Source organism: Globicephala melas, chromosome 8 (genome assembly GCF_963455315.2).
Source record: "Globicephala melas chromosome 8, mGloMel1.2, whole genome shotgun sequence".
NCBI classification, from domain to species: domain Eukaryota; kingdom Metazoa; phylum Chordata; class Mammalia; order Artiodactyla; family Delphinidae; genus Globicephala; species Globicephala melas.
The window spans coordinates 99,429,881-99,455,193 of record NC_083321.1 but is presented as its reverse complement, the minus strand read 5'-3'; the positions used below and the strand labels follow the sequence as shown (position 1 = coordinate 99,455,193).

At 51.2% G+C, this 25,313-nt stretch overlaps 1 protein-coding gene across 12 annotated transcripts in view; it reads right to left on the bottom strand.

Moving 5' to 3' along the window:
- Positions 1-25,313, bottom strand: part of PKNOX2 (PBX/knotted 1 homeobox 2) — a 309,100-nt gene that overhangs the window by 170,031 nt on the left and 113,756 nt on the right. For 8 of the 12 annotated variants that reach the window (XM_060304245.1, XM_060304254.1, XM_060304256.1 and 5 more), the window contains exon 2: positions 21,274-21,343. The exons of 3 other annotated variants lie outside the window; for them this stretch is intronic. The gene's annotated coding sequence lies outside the window, so the exon portion shown is untranslated. Of the gene's footprint in view, positions 1-21,273; positions 21,344-24,720; positions 24,740-25,313 lie in introns of those variants that run through there. One more of the 12 variants, XM_060304251.1, reaches the window with a different exon arrangement.

Genomic DNA, 25,313 nt, shown 5'->3' with positions numbered 1-25,313 from the left:
GGTAGAATGAGAGGATAACGATGACGAGGATAAACGAAGTGCTCCCCATCTGGCGGGCACCATTCTAAAACGTTATCCCTTTTCATCCTTACCCGTGGGGCAGCATTATTTTCCTTATTTTTTTTAATTTAATTTATTTTTTATACACTAATAGATAACTAATAAGAACCTGCTGTATTTTCCTTATTTTTAAAGCAGAAACTGAGGCTGAGCAATGTTATCTAACAGTGCAATGTCACAGGCCTAAGTAAGTGAAGAAGTCAGTTCTCTAACCCAGATGTATCTGATTCCAATGCTCACACTCCTAACTATTAGGCTACACTGTCTGCTGGAATAAATACAGAGCCCTTACTACTGGTATCCTATAGGCTATAAAAACGAAGCCTCCAGCTCACTGGCCGGCCCCACCTGCACTCAACTTCCTATCCTCTCCTTTGGCCATTGGAGGCCATGAAGATGCTCTTTCAAACAGAAAAATCCGAAGAATTGCCAGACCCCTTCTGCTGTCTCGCCTCTCCCCCCACTTCCTACAGCCAGGTGAGCCGGGACAGGGAGAAGCGAAGGGAGCCAGGATTCCTCCAGCGCTGAGTTTTAATGTATGTTCTTTTGTAAACAAGAACAATGATTTGTGAATAGGCCCAGAGGCAGTCCCCAAATCAGGAATTCCAGCTCAGAGGCACAGAATAATACAGCTTTGGGGAAGATTTAATAATAGTAAAATTAAAATTGTAACTGAAGCATATGAAGAATGTGGTACACACAGGCACTGCAAAGAAAAAAAAAAAAAAAAAGCCCTGCGCAGATTAGCCCCTATGGAATAGTGATCGGTTGAGGGCAACAGTAAACAGTGCACAGAAATGCAACTTAATTATCTCGCAGTTCTTAACATTCTACCAAAGCCAGGCGGCAAGCTTTGATGTTGGAGGCAGCAGCAGCAGCTCCTCTGTCTCCACTGCTCCTGCTGGAAGATCATTACTAAGAAATCTGCATCCATTCCAGCAGCTGGGCTGGGGAAGAGCAGCGGGCTTTATCTGCTGAGAGCCCAGGAGTGGCCAACGACCTGGGAAGAAAGCATCTCTCCGGGGGCTATCAAGCCAGGGGACTGGTGGACAAAAAGTGAGCTCTAGAGATTGGGGCCAAAGGATCAGGACACCAGTAGGGGAGGCCCGGTTGAGCACCAATCCCCAGGGCTAAGTGGATAGGCGTCTTTGGGGAGCCTGGGGTCTGTCAGCCCAGGACTGGCTTAGCGAGCACCCGGGTACTTGCTGGATGAAATCTGGCCTGCCCCTATGCCCCCACCCCAAAAACAGACAAAGTGAGTACTATCTGGTCAAAATGTCTCTGTTGTTCCTGGGTTTGCCCCTGAGATGCCCAGCCAGAGTGCGAGGCAATGGGGAAGAGACCCAGAGGAAGGAAGACACTTGATTCGGAGTCAAATGTCTCTTTTAAGGATGCTTCTGATGGATGTCTGAAGAGACAGATTCAGTGGGCTGATTCAGATCCATTTCCTTCCTTTCCAGAGCCCCTCTTTATTCTCTGTGAATGGATATTCTCAGGAATTAGGGAGATTTTCACCTGTTTGGTACATTGGTTAACTGCAGTCCTACCTGGAGACAGGAGGATGGGCAAGATGACCTTCTTTGGACTCAGGCACACACAAGGAATGTAAGAAACCAGGATTGTGGACCATGAAGTCTCCACATCCAGGTTTGCTCAGATCTCCGCCTGCTTCCCTATGCTTGTCAATTTCCTGGGAAGGCTCCTGACTTTGTTCAGTTGGGTCCTGAAGTGCTATCAAGACTGTGTCCAGTTGATCCCTAATCATGAGATGGCCTGTGGGATCCCAGCCCTTGGTGATGGGGTCCTAGGGTACCAGTCCTGGGGCCACCCACCCAAGGGCTCACCTGATGAATGAAAAGAGGGTCACACAAGTCCAAAGGAAGTCTTTGATTCCTGGACAAAATAACCGATACAAACAGATGCCCAGATTGCTGAGAGGGGCTGGGAGAAGGAAGAGATGCCTTTTCCCTGAACATGGAATGGGGATGCTGTGATAGCTCCCCAGCAGTTGCCAGTGCCCTGGAATGAAATGTTCCCTGTGTTTCTTCAGGACTGGAGAGTGACACCTGGGAATCTGCTCTGGAGGTCATCTCCTTAATCTTCCTGGGCAGGTTAAATGCCCCCGTTTCAGATGATAAAACTTGGCCCAAGGAACATCAGAAAATTAGTGCTGTTCTTTCTGTATTTCTTTTACTCCTGATTCCGAATTATAATGGAGGGAGGTCACTGAGACCCACAAGGGGATAGTGGTGAAATCTGAGGGGGCTCATTCTGGATGCACTACTTCCTGGTGGGGGGCTGGGCAGGGTAGAGACAATCTCAGTATTTTTTTTTTAATTTTTTTCAAGCCAATCTGAGGATTATTTATTTATTTAATTATAATTTTTTTGGCTGTGCTGGGTCTTCGTTACTGCGTGCAGGCTTTCTCTAGTTGCGGCAAGCGGGGGCTACTCTTCGTTGTGGTGCGCGGGCTTCTCATTGCGGTGGCTTCTCTTGCTGCGGAGCATGGGCTCCAGGCATGCGGGCTTCAGTAGTTGTGGCTCGCGGGCTCTAGAGCACAGGCTCAGTAGTTGTGGCGCACGGGCTTAGCTGCTCCACGGCATGTGGGATCCTCCCGGACCAGGGCTCAAACCTGTGTCCCCTGCATTGGCATTCTTAACCACTGCGCCACCAGGGAAGCCCCAATCTCAGTATTGATATGTTATCTGGGATGTTGAGCTTTAGAGACTGGTGTGTAGAGCTGAGCAGAAGCTCTCCAGAGTCCCCCCTCGTTTGGCAGGGCAATCTCCAGTAGCGAAGAAAATGCACCCCAATCCCCCCGCCCTACAGCCCCACCTTCACTGCCCCGTAACCCACCATCCGGGTTAAGCTCTACTAAATCACACTGTACTGGACACTCATAACCTTTGTCTCATTAGGAAAACACCTGGCTCACTTATGGTGGTGTGCAGCCCCCTCCCCCACTGATATATAAACCCCTCGAGGGTAGGGGGCTTGCAGGGTTGTTCAGCCCCAGTGCCTGGCACAAGCCCAGCCCTCCAGAAGCCTTGGCTGAAAGGAAGAGTACAACGCGGAGAGCCAAGAGCCTCGGGCCCACTGTCCTTCTCATCGTCCCTTTGTCAGCATCACCCTGGGGGTGGCTCAGTCTCATCTCAAACACTCGGACTCAAGACGAGCGAGGCTGGAGCTCAGGGCCAATGAGGGGCAAAGGCCCACGCTCCTAGAGCCTGGAGACCCAGCGGAAACACATACAGCGCATTCACCAGGCGGTGCCCAGAGTGGCTCTGAGCCCTCGGCAAGCATCAGTTCATTTCAACTTCACAAGGCGGGTTTTTGATCCTGCCAAGTCCACTAACTGGCTACGTGACCTTGTAATAGTCACTGCCTCTCCTGGGCCGTATTTCCTCTCTCGTCTATGAAATGGAGAGGATTGGGCACTAATCGGGAATACCTGCTAGACCGTGAGCTCTGAAAGGACAGGGGCTGCCACAGGAACTGTGTTGCCCATGCATTCGCAGTAAGGGACACAATGCTGGGCACGCGGTAGGTCCTCAATGAATATTTATTAAATGCACAGGGCGATGTTCTGTCTAGCTCCATTCTGGGATCTGAAGACTTCTTACCCTAAATTTCTCATTGTTCTGCAGCACAAAGTTCAGTTCCCCATTTCCCTTGGGCTCAGGAGGCCTGGGCTCTTGTTTCCAAGAGCCCCAGGGGGCTTCAGACTTAGAATTCACCTGGATCCTTGTCCCCAGTGTTATGGAAACTGAGGCGGGGAGGCCTGACCCAGCTCCAGAGCTAGAGGGAGAGAGCAGGCAGAGGGTTCTGCGCTACTCAACTTGAATGATAGGCAGGAAGTGGTCAGGACCGCCCCCCACGTGTTGCCACGGGGTACAGAGGCTCAAAACAAGCCTGCGAGTTAAGGCAAAGTTGATGGTTCTTTTCATCCACAGATGTAGAAACTGTGGCTCAGAAAGGGTAAGTCACTTGCCCCAAGTCACACAGCTATTTAGTGATCAGGACCCCTGGCTCTCAGAGCCAGTGCTTCCTTCCTCCTCCTTCTCCCCTCGCTGCCCACAAGCTGTGACCGGAGCCCTGACTCTGTAGGCTAAGGAGGGAGCTCCTGAAGAGGTGGCCTCCGCCTCTCCTGAGGGCGACATCTCCCGGAACCCCATCACAGCCTGGGAGGGGTGGCAATTGCAGCGAGATGTGAGGGGATGGAAAACTATTGGTGACATTTGCACTTGAATATTTAGACACATTTCATTCTTTGTAAAAAAAAAAAAAAAAAAAAGGCTGCTCGGCAATTGCCCCGGCGCTAAATTTTTGCGGAAGACGTCAAACGCGCACACCGCTTCCCTTTGGTTGTCTAATAGTGCAAGTGGCTTGCCATCTCTGTTTGTTTGTTTCCTTGGTGTGCGCTCTCTTCAGCCCCTGGGAGCCCGAGGAAGCCTGGTGTTACATAAGCACCTCATCAGAGTAAACATCCAGCTCCACGCCGCTTCCTTCAGTCCTTTCCCTGGAGGGGCACTTACCTCACCCCCGCGTTCTCCCAGAGCACAGAGAGAATTGTGTTCCTGACGCTGCCCCTTATTGCCAGCCAGTCGCCCCGGGGAGCTGAGCCCAGTCCGGAGCGTAGCTGAGCAGCATATCTGCTCCTCCTGCAATGGACAGGGCACGGGGAGCTCCTGTAAGCTGACCTCCCGGGCCCCTCCGGAGCATCCTGTCTTCCCTAGTAGTATTTATTTATTCATAGGATAACTGTGCACCAGGCCCAGTGCTGGGTACCAAGGATATGAAGAGGAGTTAGCCAAGATCCCTTCCCAGGGAAAACCCAAAGTAGAGCTGAGGTGACAGACACTCAAAGAACTCACTACAAATCAGCAGCTATAACTGAGAAATGTATGTATTCTGGGAACCACGGAGTGGGCGGGTGCTGGCTCTGCTCGGGAGTCAGCGGCATTTGCACAGGGCCTTGAAGGATACACATGAATGAATGAATGAATGAATGGGTGAGTGAGTGAATGAGTGAGTTAAGATATATAAGCTGAAAAAAGTAATTCATAACAAGGGGCATGAAAAGCACGGGAAAACAGCAAGTGGAGGACGGAACAAGCCAATTCTCCCGGCCTGGTGTGGCCAACTGCCTCCTTCCTTGATTCTGAGAAGGAAACCGCAGGCTGGGCATCCTGGGCCTGCTTACTTAACCTCTCTGTGCCAATAATAATATCCACATGATAGGACTGTGGCAAGGACTAAATGAGATACTTCAGGCAATGATTAATAGAGTGTGTGGGACGTAGCAGGCCTTGATAAATGGAGAAGTCATTATCATTACTTTTATCACTATCACCACCACCATTGCTCACAAGCTTACAGGGATCCTAAAAAAAAAAAAAAAAAACGTGCCTCGGAGGCATAAAAACACTGCTGGGTGAACTTGATTCACCACCTGGTGTAAGCTTACATTCTTCACTTCCAACCCAAACATATCCTACTCCTTCTTGACTATGAAATAGAAAACGCTTTAGAAGAGACAGCCCTTTACCACGGGAGCTGCCTGGGCAACGCTCGGAGGCCTTGGTACAGGTTGTGTTGCCTGGGTCAGAAGTCAGAGCTAAGAGGTGACCTGCTCAGCTCAGAGCACAGGTGCTCAGCTCGGAGCTCGACGACGCAGCTACAGGTGGCCCTTTATTGGAGTGAGCAGACGCCCACATGCCACCTATGGGCCCTGCTGGCGAAGGCACTGGGACTCCGTAGCTGTCACTGGGGACAGGGACCCTGCATCTCCTGGGATTTGAGCCTGGTGGTCCCACATCCTGGGGGAGCTGCACAGACCTCCCACGGGCCTTGTCCTGGATATTGGGACCCCACCACACACATTCACCGGACTCCCCAAGCCAGAAAGCAGATCTCATCCTTAATGCCCCCTCACCGTCACCCCTACCCCCACCCCAAGCCTGTCATTTCTCCACCTGTAACACCTCACAAACGTACACAGCTTCTCATTCTCCTCTGCCACCTCCTCCAGGCAGGGCACCATCATCACTTGCGATAGTTTCCTAAAAGGTCTCCTTGCCTTTTTTAATTTTTTGCCTTCCTCCAATCGCCTCTCCACACTGAAGCAGGAGCAATCTTTCCAAGACAGATCTGGCCAAATCGATCCTCAGCTTAAAATTCTTCTACGTCCCCCAATCCTTCGGTAGCCGAGCCTTCAAGACCCTCCATGATCTCCAGCCCCTCCTCCCATCACAGCCCCTGTCCCACACGGGGCTCCTGTCAGATGGAAAAGCTTGCATTTCACTCACCCGCCAAGCCCCCTGTAGTACAGAAGTTCCCTCAGCCTCAGGTACTTCCAGCCACGCCCTTGTCACTTGGCTAACTCCTCATCCTCCGGTATCAACCCAGACCCCAGGCCCTGCCCTCTAGAAGCCATCCTTGACCCCACTAGATTTTACCTGGTGCCCTCCTAGGTGCTTTCAGGTGGTCCTCCCTTGCCTGATTACAGCATTTAACACAATGTACTAGAAGTGCCTGCTTACCTGTCATCCGCCTCTGTCCTCCCACTGATCTCTAAGCTCCCAAAGGGCATATCCCCATCCTGAATGATGCCTGAACATAGCAGGCAATAAACATTTGTTGAATGAATAACAAATGAACAAGTAAATGAGGAAGCAGCAAATGAATGAATGAATGAATGAGTTAGGATATATAAACTGAAAACAATAATACACAACAGGAGGTCATCACCCAGTGGAAGCTGACACAGGATGGAGGCATGAAGAGGTCAGGAGCTAGCAGGAAGGGAGGGGACCTGGCAGAAAGGCAGGGAGGACATCAGAATAAAACGCCCCTGTCCATCCTGCTCCAGAGCCCTGGACCCCACCTGCGTAAATCTCAGCTACCCGGAGACAGAGAGTTTCATCAATAGGAAGACTTACGCTATTTCATAAACTTCCTTTAAATTAAAATCAAGCAACGCACACACATACACATATACCCCACAGACATCTTCGTCGCTGAAAAGTTGCTCCCTATAAAATAAAAGAAGCTGTTTAAATGTCTTCCTTCCAAGCTAGCCCCACAGAGCTGGAGCTGAGAATACATTAGCCTTTAATGAAGTGAGACTCTCATCTTCCAGGAGACACCTCATTTAGCGCAATTGTTTCAGAGCCATTACAGAAAGACAATTACAAGGAAGCGGGGAGAGTAATTGGAAATGCTGGCAGGAGTTGGGCGAAATGATAATAAATAAAAATATTCAACCTAATAAGCTTCCAGGAGGGGGTGGGATGAAGAAAATCAACATAATTAGAACTGAACCTTAGCAAGGAAAAACAGACAGCAGGGTGGCAAGTGCTCAACTTGCACGGGAAGAAAGAAGTCACATGCAGCCCGTGATGGTTCCGGGGCTGCAGGCCTATGGACCCTCCGGAAGCTGCTGGAGGGAGAAGGGGGTGCCCAGAGCCCAGAGGCACTGGGAGCGCAGAGTGTGCTGTTCCCGGCCACAGCAGCCTGCGTGTGTGGGAGAGGCAGGCCCAGCCTGCGCCATGGGTCCTCCAAGTGTGGAGAGCAGGCGGAGGGAGGCCAGGGAGGAGCCGCCGAGCCCAGATTCTGCCGCTGACAATCTCTGGTTTTGCAACCCTGGGCAAGAGGACTCGGCTTCTGGTCTTAAGATGATGGAGGACAGCTGTTAGGATCTGTAAGTGTTCTGTCTTCTGTGCCCGCCATCTCCCTCTATTCAAACCCACCCCTTATCTGATAGGTCCCCTCTTGGCTTCTATAATTTCAACATGGGAGCCTAGAAGTTAAGCTTAGAGACTCAGCCTAAGCATCATTTATACAAAAATCATTCCTGACCCCATTCTACCCGCCCACCCCACCCCTGCCGGGAGAACTACCACTACCGGCTTCCCCTGGGCCCTGGCCATGTCCAGCGGCTATAGCACAGTCCCTAGAACACAACTACATTGGTTGATGGGTTCTGTCCTCCCTAAATGACTGTCTAGAGCATTTGCAGGGGAAATGGTGTGAGGCCTGGCCGTTTGTTTCAAAATACTCGCAATGAAGAGGGGAGTGCTCATTTACGTTATGATTTCTTGTTTGGTTGTTTTTGAAAAAAGGGAATGTAAGTAACTTGAGGTCAGAGACCTCAAATTTGACACCCAGTACCTAACTCAGAACCTGGTACAAAGTAGGCATACACTTATTTTTTTGTTGCATAATGTGTCTCTAGTAAATATGTCCAGTGTACTATCTGGGAGTAGACAGCTGAGGATTAAATTGAAGTCAAATTTTTTAAAACTTTCAAAGATTCTCAGATAGTCTCAATTCAAATAAATATTATTCAAGCCCCATGTAATTTACTGAGTGCCTGTCATGTGCCAGGCCCTGGAGAGTCACAGGTGAAGGGGGTCCCCAAGTCACGGTCCCGAAGGAATTTGCCAGCCAGTGAGCTTCAGGCTGTATAGTTTTAGGCATGACATGAGGCCATGCTAGGGGATGGGACATTTGTCCGGAGACAGTAGCAAATAGGCACTGGACTCATCTCCTGGAGAGTGGGCCAGGGGCCCAAGTCCATGGTCCTCAACACTATCAGTAAAAAATGTGTAATACACGCTCAGTGCATGCATATATAAACATGCATGTGTGGGAGTGTATATAGTCACCCTACTGCTCTACCAATATATGAGATGTCTTAGGGAACATATTCAAAAATAGAAATCTAAATAGGATGAGATAAAAAAATACATACAAATAAAGTTGTAATATTTTCTTCTCTTATTCCAATGGCCCACCTTGCTCACTCTGTTTCGGAGACTCCATGTGTAGAGTATCAGTGTCTGGGACTTGACAGGCCTGCCATACAGAAGTAATGCCGGTCTGCTCAGCACACCAAACAGAATTTAACACCTGTTTTTCTTTTGCTGGCCCTAGCATCCAGTTTCCAGTAACTGGTGACAAATGTAATGAATGGTAATCCCATTCATTTGGCAAACACGTGTGATAAATTCAGAATGTGCCAGGCGCCATGCCAGGTGGAGTGAGGGCTATAGAAGCATCAGCCATGTGCCCTGTACTGACACATCTTCATGGAAGAGGACAGACAGATATACTCAGGATGCAGGTGGACCCTGGTCAGTGTCAGGAGACTCAGGCCAGGTGCTCTGGAAGGGAGAAAATGCTTGGTTTTCCCTGAGGGCTCTGAGGCTCGTAGAAGAGGTGGTGTGAGACTGGGGAGGAAGGGCAGGGTTTGGCCGTGCAGACAGAGAAGACTTTTCAGGAAAAGGAAATGCCGGGGGCAAAGACACAGGGGCAGTAAATCAAGGGGCGCATTCTTCTCTGCAGATCCTCAGCTCCATCTGGAGATCCCATATCCTGAGGCCGGGTGAAAGAGAGAGAATAATACTTACTAGAATTGCACATAAAAGGGACAGGGACGTGCTCTCAGGCCGAACACCCTGGAAACTAGAGAGCAAGGCATGCTGCCATGACAGCCTCCCTTCAAACATGCCAGTGGTTTGTCCCACAAAACAAGCATTTATTGAGCACCAAAGGCTAACAGGAGAGGAAAGCATTCTCCTCTGTCAGGGATGAACTGCGCATGACCTGGCCTGCAGGCGAGAACAGATGACCCCTAGGGCCATGCTAGTTCTAGGATGCTACACTTCGTACCCTTACCCTTGGAGAGCCAAGCATCTCCAATAAAGATATAATCGACATATGATGTGAATAATAGTCACAGAAAGACGCCCAGTGTGCACCGGGAGCTCAAGGAAGATAAACCCTAGCTGAGATGTTGTTACACACATACTCATCACCAAGAAACTGAGTTCTAACCAAGTAAATGAGGGGTGATGGAGGGTACTCAAGGCAAAGAGGACCTCGTGTAGAAGCAGAGAGGCACAAAAGGGTACAGAAACCCCAAATCCTGCTGGTAACAGCAGATGGTCCTGGGATCCAGCAAAGCCAAGGAAAGCAGGAACCTTTGGGGAACTGGGAGGAGACGAGAAGCCTGGGGATCGCTCTCAGGCTGGCCCTGCTGAGCCCGGAGCTGGGTATCACACACAGTGGCGCTTGATAAATGTGCACTGATTGCAGACTGTCATCTCTAGGAAGGGCTGGGATAAGCGAGTCATTCTCACAAAGCCCCAGGCAGGGCCACATGCCCAGATGCATTTATTAAAGTCTTCTCATGAGAGAGGGAGGGAGGGGAGAGAAGAGGGAAGGGGAGGAGCTGAGACAGGGGCTGCCCACCCTCGTCGACAGAGCCCCTCATCCCTCCATAGCCCAGAGCAGGCACAGGGTCCAAAGGGGAGAGTAGACCCGGGCTATGGAGAAGAAAGGAAAACCAGCGACAATGCTCTCTGCACCCAGAAGCAGGGTCAAGCATTCCTACCACTTTCTTTAATTTTCCCAACGTTCCTGTAAGATGAGATTTTATTACTCTTTAACAGATGGGGAAACTAAGGCTAAGACCTGGTCCCGTCTCATCAAGGGAGGAAGTGGGAGAGGGGACTGAGGTTTGAATCCATTGCACCCTATTCCTCCAGATGCTGCCCAGACTGCAGGGCAGATGGGGAAGGTGAAGGCGAGCTGGACACCCCCAAGTGTGTGCTGCCCCAGGTCCCGGGTCCCCTCCAGCCTTCCCAGGTTCTGCCACCCCCGACATCACTAGGTGAAATCCTAGGAGCTGGTGCGGACCTGCCCCAGAGCCCAGGCCAGAGATGGCCAGCAGCCCTCTAGGACCTGGAAGGTTCTTTGTTAAATGTGGTGCAGAAGCATCCTTAGCAGAGGAGCCTTTCATCCCCTTCTCATCCTGGTTGCTTGCTCCAGCCTTGATTTACACTTTGCATCTAGAATGCCGGCACACCCTACAGAACCCCTGGGACCTCCCCAGGCCCTGCCATCACTCCCCTCCCAGGAGGTAGGAGCCCTGGGTTCCAGTCTAGCCTCTACCACCAAACCCTCAGTGGCCTTAGGCAAGGTGTTGCCTCCTTTGAGCCTCAGTTTCCCCGCTCGGTACCAAGGAATTCAGTGACCCCTAAGTCCTTGAGCATCCCATGAGCCTCTTCTTCACTCTCCAGATACTCCTTTTCCTCCCTGCCCCATCCCACAAAAGCCAGGAATTCCTTCCCTTGGGTGAGTCACCATCGCAGGCCCCTGGGAATCCCAGGTGATGCCATCCCAATGGGGGCAGGCAGGCTGGGACCAGGGCCTGCGCACAGCCCGGCCGGGGTGTGCTGGCCAGGAGACTTGGGGAGGGGGCAAGGTCCCCAACACAAAGCCAATCCCAACTGCTTCCTTCACGAGAGATGTCCTAGTGCAGTGGGAAGTAGGCTTTGGGGTCGTGTGGACTTGAGTTCACGTCCCATCTACTCCTCTTTCTCGTTGTGGAACAATGAGCGTGTTGCTTAACCTGTCTGATTAAGCCTGGCTCTCTGATCTGTTCTATTATTAGAGGACCTGCCTCACAGCATTGGTGGGAGGGTTACAACAGATAATGCACTGAACAGAAGCTATTCTTCTTCAGCCTCCTGGATAAGGATAATAGTAGGACTCCCGACGTACTCGACAGTACTGGAATCACATGGTACGGGGAACAGAGCTGCCACCCATGCTCAGCCAGCCACCCAGGCTGAGCAGTTTCATGATGAAAAAACCCACCTTGCAGCAGGAAAGACTCCCTCAGGAGAGACCCAGATGGGTCACTTGAATGTGATACACTTTCTTTTTTTAAAATTGGGTTTAAAGTTATAAAACAACAGCAGTGAACTCCTCCTGCGCCTGCAGGTACTTGGGCCCACGTGGGGACTGGGGGCATGAATTACACTCACCCAGCCTCCCCCATAAGGCCGGGCGGTCCCGAGCCCAGACACACCTGCCGTGTGGTCCCCTGCACCAGAAAGCGGCTCCACACCGGTCCCAGGCCGGAGATGGGTCTGCCTCGTGGACCGACCTCACAGGCACCCTCAGACGCCCACCCCCAAAACCCACCCCAATTCGGTCCTAAGTATCCCTAAGGTGCCTTCCCATTTCCCGCTGTAATAAACGGCACAGAATGCAAATGGAGCTGGATGTGGGACCCAGATGTTTGCACTAATTTAATGGAGGGAACACCTTGGATTAAACACTTTGCAAAACACTCACAAATAGGTTCAGTGCATGAAAAGCCTCCCAAACCCCTGGCACCTGGCTGCGGCTGCCTGGGGCTCCAGGAGCGTTGCCCGGGGTGGGCGGGCATGGGGGAGAGACCAGAGCAGGGTGGAGACAGGATGCCTCCAGACACAGGGAGAAAGTGAGGGAGCCAGGTTCCCGGGAGGGCTTCCAGCAGATTCTCCACCGGCTGGGGCTGACTCCACCAAGGGGCAGGATCTGGGAGGGCTGGGGATGGTGGTAGGCAGCACCTGCCTCCCCACGTGGGTGACGGCTCGCCTGTGAGGACCCACAACGGGCAGGTGCCTCCCTGTCCTTAGGACTCAGCTCCAACCTGGAGGCCTCACTGCCCACCTGGCTGACATCCAGTCACCCAGCTGCATGGAACTGGGGCCTCCAGGCCCAGAGACTCCAGGGAGGATCAGCCTACTTAACCTTTTGGACCTGAGAGTGGGTGGGAAACCTCTCTCAGAAATTTGGGGGTTACTTGCACAGCAGTGCTAATTTCTCTGAAGCTGCTTCTTCCTTGCCTGCCCCTACAGCTTAGGGTGCTTCAAAAGCTAAAATTGTGCATCTACCAAGCCCCAACCCTCCGCTTCACCTTTCACCCACCCATCCATCCATCCCCTCAGCTCTGCAGCTACAGAGATGAGTGACGGCGGCACCTGCCCTGGTGCTCACGGTCCCAGATGCCATGTGATAAAGGCCCTCAGGGAGGCATACTGTGCAAGCAGGGAGCTCGGGACAGTGCAGCAACTAGGCACAAGAGGGTCAAAAGACCAGTGGAGAAAAGGGGAAAAGCTTACCTAGCAGAGGGAACAGCACATGCAAAGATAATGAGGCACAGAAGACGGGGCAACGGCTGAGACTCAAGAGAGACCATTTGTGTGGGTCCACATGGGGGACAGGTGGCACAAATGAAGATGGGCCCTCTTCACCAGACCCCTCCTCCCACCCCGGCCCCTGGAAGTCCCCATAGTTGGGCCAATGGGGAATCAGTTCCCATAATAATTGCTCTGTAAGCCTCAGAGTTCCGACACGGCCTGGATGATTTTATATTCCTGAAAACAGAATCCCTAATTTTCAAACACAATGATCACTTCAAGTGTGATAACCATTATAATAATAACCCCTTACACTTGCTTTATAGTTTATAAAACACTTTCACATATCTCTTATAATCTTCCACCAACAACCCTTCAAGAAAGATAGAATAGGTAGTGTTAGAATTCCTGCTTTCTGAATGAGAAAATTAAATCCAAAGGTCCCAGCTACCTAAATAACAGGGCTCAAGCTCAAGCTCATTCACTCATTCAGTGCATCTCAGAGTGTTTGTTGAGCACCTATTTATGTACCAAGAAACCCTTCAGACTCAGAGCATAGATAGCATGGTGGGGATGTTAAGATGGTTACAAGCCTCGGTGAAGAGACAGAACATGGGCACCAAGGGAAAAACTTCAGGGCAAAAAGCAAAGCACTGAAACTCAGGAACCAAGCAAAACATACAGCACTGTCTTTAAACACTGCCTCACACAAACACACCCTGCGGCCTGCACAGACACAGGCAACAGGCATATGCCCTTATCACGTAGGAGGATGCGAGCCGTTTCTCCTGGACTTCCCCCATGCTCTACAGCATGGAAGGCAGACTCCTTTATCCTCACATCCCCACCGCTAGCTGGGCAACAGACCAGAGCCAGCAGCCGGGAGCCATCTGTGGGGCCTGGGTTTCGCCCATCCCCCAGCACACACACAGATGCACAGGCCCTCCCAGTGCAGGAACCCAGGCATTCCAGCACGGGGACAGCCCAGGGTGCAACAGCTGAGGTTCTAGTCAGGATGGATGGATGGATGGATGAATAAATGGGATGGATGGATGGATGGATGGATGGATGGATGGATGGATGGCTGGATGGCTGGATGGCTGGATGGATGGATGGGATAGATGGATAGATGGGATGGATGGATGGATGGATGGGATAGATGGATGGGATAGATGGATGGGATAGATGGATGGATGGAAGGATGGATGGATGGATGGATGGTTGAATAGATGGATAGACGGGGAGGGAAGACTGGGAAGCATAAGAGCTTTCACCTACCTAGAGGTAGAGCCTGCTGGGTCCCCACCACTGGACCCAGTTACAAGTAAACACTGCCTTGCTCTCTGGTGAGGACAGACTATCCTCAGTGCCCTCTGCAAAAACAATACCCACTTCACAGGATCCACGTGAGAATGCGCAACAGGAAATGCTGACACACCTAGTGCAGGGCCTGGCACACAGGCGGAATTAAGGCTTTCCCACCCAGGAAGTAACTCTGCAGAGCCCCCACAGAAATCAGGCTCCTGCCCCGCCCCCATTGCCCATCCTGGGGTTTGGAGGACTTACTAGAGAACACCTCTCCATCACTCCACCCCCTGCCCCTTGGTTCATTCCTTCATTTTTTCATTCAACCAAACCAAACTTGCAGGGGGCCTCTTGTGGCCAGGGATGATTCTAGGTACTGGGATTAAGAGAAGAATAAGATTCAGTTATTAACCTGGATAGACAGATACATATGTTTGAGGTGCTGTGACAACGCACAGGATGAGGGAGGACAGCAGTGTTTCAGGAAAGGCAGGAAGCGCCGTGAGCAGTAGTCAGAGAGGAGATATGTGAGCTGGGTATTGCAGGAGGCACAGGGGCTATTCGGGACGAGGAGATTCCAGGCAGAGGGAACAGCAAGTGCAAAGGCACTGAGGTGTGAAGTGATACAGAGTATTTGGGGGGAACTGAGCAACCTGGTATATTTGGGTACCAGGCATAGAAGTGTCTGTAAGTAACAGGGAGGAGGGAGCTATGAGGCGGGCAGGAGATGAAGCAGGAAAAGTAGACAGGGCTGAGCCGTGAGGCCCCTGGCCAGCCAGGCCAAGGAAGCCGCAGACAGTAAAGAACCCCTGGGGATGGAGGAGCACAGGCGTGACACGGGCACACGCTCACAAGAGCATTAATTAGGCTCCAGCTATTGCTGGCATGGCACTAGGCTCCTCCACATACAGGAGGCTAGCCCTGGCTCAGTCTGATGATACATGAATTTGACAAGGTCTTCTCCTCTTTGATTCATGCAATTATCGCTGGAGAAATGGCCAATTTGGGAGCAATTTTTCTTCTCTGAAGAGCCAGGCTGGCTGGCTAACAGTGAAGGCCAGGGGAGCGTTCCTGCATCACCACTGCCACCACCCACAGCCAGAGCTGCTGGGAGCAGTGCCTGGAAATCCCGAAGAAGCTCTGGGGATCTGGGAAGGACTTGAGAAGGGTAATGGTGGAGGCCACAGGAGCCACAGAGGAAGCATAAAGCGGGGGGATCCCCTCAGGCTGGATAAAGATTGATGGGTACCTGCATTTCCAGAGAACTGGAGAGAAAGGTCAGGTGGGTGGTGGCAGCCACCTCGTAGCTCCAAGCCCTGCTGGAAGCTTCCCGAGGCCTGCTTAGCAGGGAAGGTTCTCCTTCCCCTCCTTCCTCTCCTCCCCTCCCTCCCGGCCCCCCTTCCCTGTTCCTCTCCAGAAAGGTTTATGGAGAAGACTCCAAATAGCCCCTCTCCTGCAGTCACGGTCACACCAACTGAAAGGAGATTTAATTAGCAAAATCTCGTTAGGCAAACGAAATTATCCGTAAGACAATAGTCCTCTGGACAGGGGGTATGATTAAACAAAGCCATTAATTGAGAGAGTCGCTTTGGCAGCCCCCGGAAGCACTCATCTCTGGGCCAGCGGAACAGACCCGGGCCCCTCCGCCCGCCCCACCCCCTCCCCACGTCATCTCGGCTCTTCCAGGGCCCCTCCAGTGGGGGCTGCAGACCTCTCTCTCATCAGCGGCCTCTCTGCCGCCACATTCCTGCTAAAGTGCCTGATTGCATAATGTCTATTTGCATAATGTAAATTGCAATCTCCTAGCTCGGGAGGCAGGAATCACAGAACAGCCATTATTTTTTTACCACTCCACAAAAATTCTACATTTAGAAAGCAGATTTGCAGCTCAGAAAGCCGTATAAATCTGAATCTGCCACAAATGTCATTAAATCACACCCATTAAGCCGGACCAACGAAGAGCCCCTGTCACTGTTCTCCGCACACTCAAGGACTCCCAGGCCAGATGGAGGCCACGAAAAAATGGAGGCTGTGGCAGCGGGGCTGCAGCAGGAGCTGCAAAGGCAGGAAATTCTGTCTCATAAGCCTTCACACACGCACCCCACGCACAGGCCCCACCAAGACCTGGCGGGCGGAGGACGGAGAGGGGGCGGAAGTGGTTTGAGTTATTTCTAAGCTTGTCGCCTGATTTCTTGAGGGCACTCGGTCTGCAGACTTTTAATTTACGGAGAAGAGCGTATGCGGGGAAGAAGCCCGCACCTTCCGCAACGGGAAGGGGAGATGCCAGGTAGTTCACGCGAGGGTGAGAAGTCCAGGCCTTCAGCAGCTCTTTAATGACCTTTTTCTGTCTTCTCCCAAGTCCCCTCCAGCCAAGTGAAGGAAAACCGGGGACAAATCCTGCCCTGACTGGGCTGGGCTGGACCGGATTCTGAGCTCCTTTTTTTTTTTTTTTTTTTTTGCTGTACGCGGGCCTCTCCCGTTGCGGAGCACAGGCTCTGGATGCGCAGGCTCAGCGGCCATGGCTCACGGGCCCAGCCGCTCCACGGCATGTGGGATCTTCCCGGACCGGGGCACGAACCCGTGTCCCCTGCATTGGCAGGCGGACTCCCAACCACTGCGCCACCAGGGAAGCCCCTGAGCTCCTTTTAAGAGCTGTTTCCTAGGGGCCACTGGAGAGAGAGGTGAGTCACAAGGTCCCTAGAAAGGGGCCTTCCCTCCGACAACCACTCATGATTCCAGTTTCCCCGCAGCCATGTACCTGGTTACTTTTTTGCCTCTTTATTGCTCATTCAATATTCATCTGTCAAAGGGCAAGATGCTAATGTGTATTATTAAAATATCAATAGTTCATGAGTGAACTTTTATGGAGAGTACAGTTAAAGGAAAGATGCTAGACCATCTCTGTCAGCAGCAACGGAGAGGAACAGTCTTTCCATCTCTACTTTTTCCTAACGTACTGGGTGAGTGGATGGCTGAACCATTACTGTATACATACTGTGTGCCAGGAATGGCTCTAGAGCTCACACGTGCTGGATTTCATTTAGTCCTCACAGCCGTCCTGGGAAGGGTGTACAATCCCATTTCCATTCTAGAGACCAGGAATCTGAAGACCAAAGAGATGTATGCAGAACCACAGAGGTTCTAAGTCATGGGGCTGAGACTCAAACCCCAGCTTTGGACTTCAGACCCAATGTTTTCCCCCCCAAGTTGAAGCCTTGAAAATACAAATGATCTTTTAGGTTTTTATCTGTTTCCTTCACCTGCCCAAATTAAACATTGGTTTCCTGACCTAAGTTTCACAAAAGGGGAAAGGAGAGAACAGGAAATCATTCCGTGCTTTCACACAGACCCATTTCCACAAAGCCGGCCTCCACTTTAGAGGTGTCTAAGTCAGTTCCCAGAATCTTTTCTGAACATTTAAAATCTTAGAACTGAGGGTAACATTGGAGGTGATGTCATCAGACATCCCCTGTTACAGGAGAGTAAACTTGAGATTCTTGGGGCCGCATAATGAAGTGATTAAGTCTCTAGGATAGAGTCAGAAGTTTGATTTCAACTCTGTGACTAACTTATTGTGTCACTGACTATGGTACCTCTCTTGTCTCTGAGCCTCTGCTCCCTTTCTGTATGTAATACCAAGATAGTAACAGTGTCTCATAAAACAGTGCGAGGGTTTCAATAAGAACATGCACATCACGTGCTGAGCAGAGTGTCTACCATGTAGTAAGTGCTCAACAAACGAGTTATTACTATTAATATTAAGTCGACTTGTGGAAGACTCCAAGACTCTCCCACCAAAACTTTTCATCAAAACCAAGCCCCTTTGCCCCTCTCTTCCCTGCCCCCTCCCTTTCACCATTAGCCATTCTCATATCTTGGCCCTGGTTCTGCTCCCACCCTGTGGTTGCTTGAGTTTTGTTTCTATCCCCTTACGTCACAACAAGGCATCCAGGGTACTCAGATTCTCTTCCAAAACTTAGCTGCATCCGGGTCAGGAAAACGGCAAAGGAACTGGAGCCTGGTCCTCAAAGGCCCCGCCTCCACAGGTTACAGTGTGTGTGGCAGAGAGGAAGCATGGAGAGGAAAGGACACGAGGATCACGGAGGAAGGGCTGCCCGCATAGCCCACGCCCCCTGCACAACCTGACAGACCCAACGGCCCCTTCGGTCTGATATTTGGCTGAAGCCTCCCCCAGCCCAGAAGGCCAGGGAGTGGAGGGTGTGGGAGCTATGCCTGGGAATGAAGGGCCCAAGGCTTGTGGAGTCCTTGTCACAGGTCTAGGCCCTCTCCAGACCTGGCACTTCAAGCTGTGGGTTGCAAACTGGACCCATTCTTGCAGAGAAGGACTATAACGTAGCGCAGGGGTCCGCAGCCTGTTAGGAACCGGGCTGCACAGCAGGAGGTGAGCGGCGAGCTAGCAAGCTTCATCTGCCGCTCAGCATGGCTCGCATTACCGCCTGAAGCATCCCTCCCCTCCCCCACCCCCACCCCCACCCTCCCGGTCCGGGGAAACTGTCTTCCAGGAAACCAGTCCCTGGTGCCAGAAAGGTTGGGGAGTGCTGTGGTACCAACTGCAGGGCCTCCTAACACCAGCGTGTCCTCGGGGAATGCCCCCCTGGGGGCGGAGCCTAGCCTGGCTGTGGGGGGCGGTGCCTTTAAAGCCAGACATTGGGTGGGTTTAAACAGTCTGGTTCTTGGAGGCAGGTTTCCTTAGCTGCCTCGGGAGTAGATGAGGCTGTGCTGGGCCAGGCCTGAGTAGTGCTCCCCAAAGACGGCTGCTACAACATAGTACCCCCCAAACACACTCTTCATCTGATGTGCTGTGGATACTCCTGCTTTGAGACGTGGCTGCAGGGGCAGTGTCCATGTCCCCTTCTCTAAACCCAGGTGGGCCTTTGTGCCTGCCCCCAACCAGGGCAACGTGTGAACGTGATACTGCCGGGCTTGGGCAGTGCAGCCCCGTCGATCCACGTTATGAAGATGTCCAGGCCACGTGGAAAGTGCGCGTGGACCTGGTGGACAGCCCCAGCTAGCGCCTCAGCCAACAGCTGGTATCCACCCCCAGAGGGATGAGCGAACGAGCCTCCAGATGATTCCAGCACCCAGCTTCTGCCCCAGCAGAGACCCCAGACCTGGGGCTCAGAGGCAATCTCCCCACCGTGCCCTGTTTGAACTCCTGACTCACAGAATAAATGAGCATAACGAACGGTGTTAAGTCACTATGTCTTGGGGTGGTTTGTTACACAGCCATAATAACTGGAACACCACTTGAATTAAATTAGAATGTTTGCTGTTTCCCTCTCAAATCCAGCCCTCACTTCAGACTCGCAGACTGTTCCCTCCTCCGCAGGTCCCGTCCCACCTTTTCTTCCTCCCCCTCCAAAAGGCAGGCTCCTCCTTAGCAAAAAACACTCCCAGGAAGATCCTTTGAATCTTCCCCTTTCAGAGTCCCAGGACCTGAAGATCCCCACTCTTCCCCGTTCCTCTGTGCGGGTCCCAGAGTGTCCCTACGAGGGAGGTCCCCCAGGTGTGGGTGGGCCCGGGCCAGGAGCCCGGCTGTTCTCGGGGACGGGGACGGAACGTGCAGACTTATTTCCCCTACACGTATCCCGGTCTCAGGAAGCTTCACGCTCGGCTTGCTCCTCTCATACTGACTTGACTGATGAGGTCCCTCTAACCTCCGGTGCGAGGAGACATCGATTCTCGCAAAGGTCATTATCTTCCTACTATGGCTCCCCCCACCCCGGCCCCATCTCCTAGGTAGGCTTTCCTGGAACAGGATGGAGGGAGGCACCCTTCCCCGGCCCGGTGTCTGGGGATCGACCACTCCGAGCCGGGCGGAAAGGGGATGCCCTGGGAGCCGCGCCCTGTCAATCACAGAGGCACCAGCAGTGCCGCGCAGGCCATTAGGCGGAGGGCCGGCGCCCTGCTCACTCACCGGGCAGCCATCGGCAGGATGTTAGACGATCGCAGGGCGGCCATTCTTATGATTTATTCAAATGCTCATTACAGTCAATCTATTTTTACACAGAGGTGAAGATGTGCGCTGATAACGTTTAATCATTTAAAATTCCGTGGACTGGTTGGGAGCCAATGTACTATCAAAGTCGCAGCCGCTCAGCCCCCGGGAGCCCCCGAAGCAGGGTAGGGAAGCTGTGCAGCCCCAGGCCAGCCCTTCCAGCTGACACTGCCTGAGCGGCGCCTAGGTGGAGGGTGCAGAGGGGAAACAAGGAGCAGGGGATCCCAGCCTAGCCTCCAGGAGCTCACAGCCTCGCTGAGGGCACACAGCGAAGCGCGGGCAGAGGGATGCCCAGCAGAAGGATGAGGCGCAGCATCTCAGAAGAGGGAGAAATCACTTCTAGCTGGATCACCGAAGGAGGTCGCAACGAGCAGACTGGACTTAGGCCAGGGCCTACAGGTGGGAAGCCTTATGCCAAGTGGGAGAACCAATATGAGGAAATACACAGACGGATAAGGCGGGGAGCAGCTCCTGTGCTGATGGAAGGGAGGCGACCAGCAGTACCTCCTTTTTCCTCCCTGGTGTCTCTCCAGAAACAACCAGACATAAAAGCAAGTGCGAGCTATGAACTTGGCCCAGGTCCTCCTCTCACGGCCTCCGAAGCTTAGCCTGCCCTTGCAACCTCTAGAGCTTCCCTCTCCAACACTCATGACACGCATAACACATCATGTCCACCGTAACGCACAATCAATACAGTCTAATTAAATAGGATGTCATGTTACAGGGCCTCTTCGTCACATTTGGACCTCATGTAATTAGAGGTCCACCGTATTTCACATTCTGACCAGCTCATTGAGACAGAGCGCGTCTCTCACACAATGCATGGCTGTGAAAGATCGGGTTCAGGGCTGGTCTTTAACCCATAACCTTACTGAGTCAGCATGGAAAACGCCAATCAGAGTTACTCACAGTTCACAGTCCCTTTTCTGGTGAGTGGCATGGAGGACGGCAAGCCTCAGAGTCCTGCTCCAGAGTCAACCTGTCAGCGAAAGAAAACATCTTTATAGACTGTGTATGATTCTGCTGGGAGCGAGCACCAAGATCGGATGGGGGTAAACTCAGAAGTGGGTCCTGCTCCGGAGCACAGCCAGGGCTGGCAGCCCTGTGTCCCCATTGCTGAGTGTGGGGAGTTTCCTGAGCAAGGAGCTCCTGGTGCGAAACGACGGTTGTTTAGAGGATTAACCAGGACGGAGAGACAGGATTTCTTGCGAGTTTCATCCCCTTCCCCAGAGAAAAAGAGGCTCATGGCTGTGGAGAGCGCTGAGCTGACCAAGGCAATGATCATTTGCTGATGCCACCTGTCTGACGGAAGACCCCGTGCGGGGGGACGGAGCTGAGCAACCCTTGGGGAAGCTGGCAATCTGTATGGGGGAGCTGCCCAAACAAGCAAACGCCACCACCGATGCTGTGGTTTATGGCAGGATTATGGAAAGTCCAGTTGTAGGAGGGCACTTTCAAGTAAAAGTGAAGAGTCCCATTGGGTTAGAAGGGAGATATGCATGGAGAAAAATGATGGGGGCGTGACTGGAAAGATCAGAAAACATGACTGCTTTTAATTCTCTTCTTGGGATAAAGCAATAACAACAAGAAGAAGAAAAACCCAGCACACATGTATCAGTGTCTGCTCCACGAGCTACACTCTCCAGGTGCAGCAGGAATGAAATCCACAGCTCCTGTAATAAAAGTGCCGCCACGTCAGTGGTGAAATAAGAATATCATAGGAAACATCACCCAGTAAGACGAGAACATACATAAAGTAGTGCTGAACTATGTGGTAGAGACCATAACTCTCTCTCCACAGAGAAACGAAGTTGGCGACAGCTGGGGTCTTCAAGGAAGTTTTCAGGGGGAGGCAGACCTTGACCGGGGTCTTGGAGGACTGTTCAGGAAAGATTCGGCTGGTGGAAGAAGAGAGAGGGCATTCCAAGAAAGGGAGCACTCTGAGCAAGGGTGACAGGGGAAAGCATGGAGTGACCAGGGAGAAGGCTGGGCCGCCTGAGAGACTAGAGGAGGGAGTAACTCTGAGTAAGCAGGGAGGGGCCAGAGCATCTGGGCTCCGAGTGTCGGGCAGAGAGGCCAGGCTTGCGCTGTGAGCTCCTGGAGCCACTGAAGGTTTTCCAACAAAGGAAGGTCATGAAGAAGAGGACACTCCCCACCCCACCGCTCTTTAGTATTTTCCTTTTAATTAAGACAGAGAGGCTCCCTGGAAGAGGTAGAATTTCAGATAGAAGATTCAGGCATGGGGTGTAATACAACGCACTCATGGAAAGATGTCCCTCTTGTTCATGATGATGTCGCCCAGGAAGAGGCACTTCCTCTGGGGCTGTCTACTAATATCTCCAGGACCAAGACTGGTGACTCACGGAAGGACCTCAGAGACGAGACCAGACCCCTGAAGGCAAGTGCGTGAGGATGACTGCACCTTACGCATCTTTATAGCCCAGCATGTGTCAGGTTCTCAGCAAGTGTCTGTTGAAGTGTTCAGTGATGGACTCTGTTCATTCTAATCAGTTTCCACAACCAGCCCCTGGCTGGCAATGGGCTCCAACTCGTAATCTTCTAAACTACTGACACACTGCTACTGAGCATACGTGAACTCAGTACAGGAAGTTTCTAGGCTGAATTGCATGGAGTGGGGATTTATCCCTGCCCTCTTGGGACTGTCGAGACACCAGCGACTTGGAAGAAGACACAGCAGACTTGCCATTTGCACGTGCCGCTAAGCTGTGAAGGAAGCCACTCTGCTGGGGAGATGGATTCTGATGGGCAGTGTTATAAAACTTTGAACAAGCTAAAAGGATGGCCCCAAACTAAAAAGTTAATTTTTTCCTCTACCAGTTTTTAGTTCTTGCACAATAACATCATGACAACCATAAATTAAATAAATTTGAAAATTTAAAAAAATTTCCCGCAGTCCCATCACTCTAAACCATCATATTATTACAGTCTATGCCCACATGCAAATCCAGATTAATTTTTTACAGAGTTGTAGAAAAAGATTTGACACGAATAAACATACCAAACCCGACTCTTCCATTCAAAAATCAATTGCAAAAATCACAGATTGGGGTGACCTGTTTCTTTTTTTTTTAAAAAAGACATGGTTTATTTGAGTTAAATGCAAGCAGAGGTAGAGCCCTGCCAGGGTAGGTGTTGCTGCCAAACCCATTACATTGATCCTAGTTGCCTAAATAGCTATACGGTGGCCAACCAAGGGGAGAATGGTCCCCTCACTTTAGACTTATCAATCCACATTACTTTTAGATGCAGCTGTGGCATCATGTTTTAATAAATTTGACGGTGACGAGTAGAAGAGAGAGGTGAGCAAAGACATCTAGTTCTTTTAACTAAAGTTAAAAGTTTAGTAGTTAAAAGCACAAGCTCTGTAAGCAGACTGTACAGGTGTCCATCCCAGTCCCACCACTCCCTGGCAGTGGGCCCATGGGCAAGTTACTTAACTTCCCTGCGCCTCGGTTTTTCATCTGTAAAATAGGGCTAATGAGGGTTCTGCCTCTGAGGTTGGCTGTGAGGGTTTAATGAGTTCATATACCGTAAAGCGCTTAGAACAGTACATCACACAAAATAAGCACTCATTGCATGTTAGCTGTCATTGTTGTTATTTTCCTTATTAGGAGGCCGTGAGACAGAAGATATGGGAGAAGAAATTAGAGATGGACCTTCATTTGTCCCTCTCTAATATGACCCATTGGTCCTACCTAATTCTATTGACTAAAGCAACAATCCCTCTCCCACAAGGTGGTCCTCCAAATATTTGAAGAAACTATGTGACAGAGAGGCTGCGTTGCTATACACGGTAGAATTAGGGCTAACTGATAGGTATCAGAGGAAGCCAATCCTCAGTTCAATACAGGAAAGACTTCTCTAGTCCTATGCACCATCCAGCAATGAGTTAGGCTTCCTTGGAAGGTAGGGAGCTCCCAGCACGGCAAAGGGAATCCTGTATTGGGTGAGAAGATGCCCCAGAAAGCATGGTCTCCCAGACTTGGCTTCCCCCATCCGTAAAATGTTAAAAAACATTGTGAGACTGGGAGGGTTGACAAACATGTATATTGATAAAACATTAATAGTGTCTTCTTTTACCACCGTTTCATAAAGTAATTCAACCCCCAAAAGTAAGGAGAGCAAAAAGGGCCACCTTAAAAAAAAAAAAAAAAAAGGACCACCTTAAAAAAAAAAAAAGGACCACCTTTTGAACTCTTTGAAGTGAATGGAGCATCATGAAAAGCATCCCCCCCCACCATCTCTGTCTCTTCTCTCTTTCTGTCTCTATCTCTCTCTGTCTCTAACTGTCCATCTCTCTCTCTCACACACACACATATACACACATATGTGCACCTGCAACCTCTCCACATTGTCCTTGTGTTTCACTCCTCACCATGCACCAGCAGACACGTGCTGGGGAACCACGTGCATGATATTTTGGGGCCTTCCAAAGCCAGCAGCCTGTAGTCCTGGAAGGCAAGTGGTCATATCAAAGGCCTTCAGACAGCGGCCCTGCAATAACGCAACCAGAATTGAAACTCAGGCCTACCTTACTCACCATGAAGATAAACTTGAATCATAAATGGAATTGAGCATTCACGTTTATCAATATGAGGACATTTATGAAATGGTAAATGAGAGAGCTGATTGTTAAGAGGTGGGGAGAAGTATAGAAGAAAGCTTCCCACGGGAGGGAGCACACTAGAACTTGACCCTCCATGCCCAAGGACAGCTGAGCGAGCTCCCACGAAGCATCCTAGGTAAGTTGAAAGGATGAACAGAGATGAGCCTGGGGCTTAGCAAGGACCACAGAAGGCACTAGACCAAGGGCGTCATGGGTTCACACCCTGAGTCCATCGTTCACTTACCGTGTGATCTTGGACACGGAACTTTAACCACTCCCTGCCTCAGTTTCCTCATCTGCAAAATGATAGTGCTTGACTAGA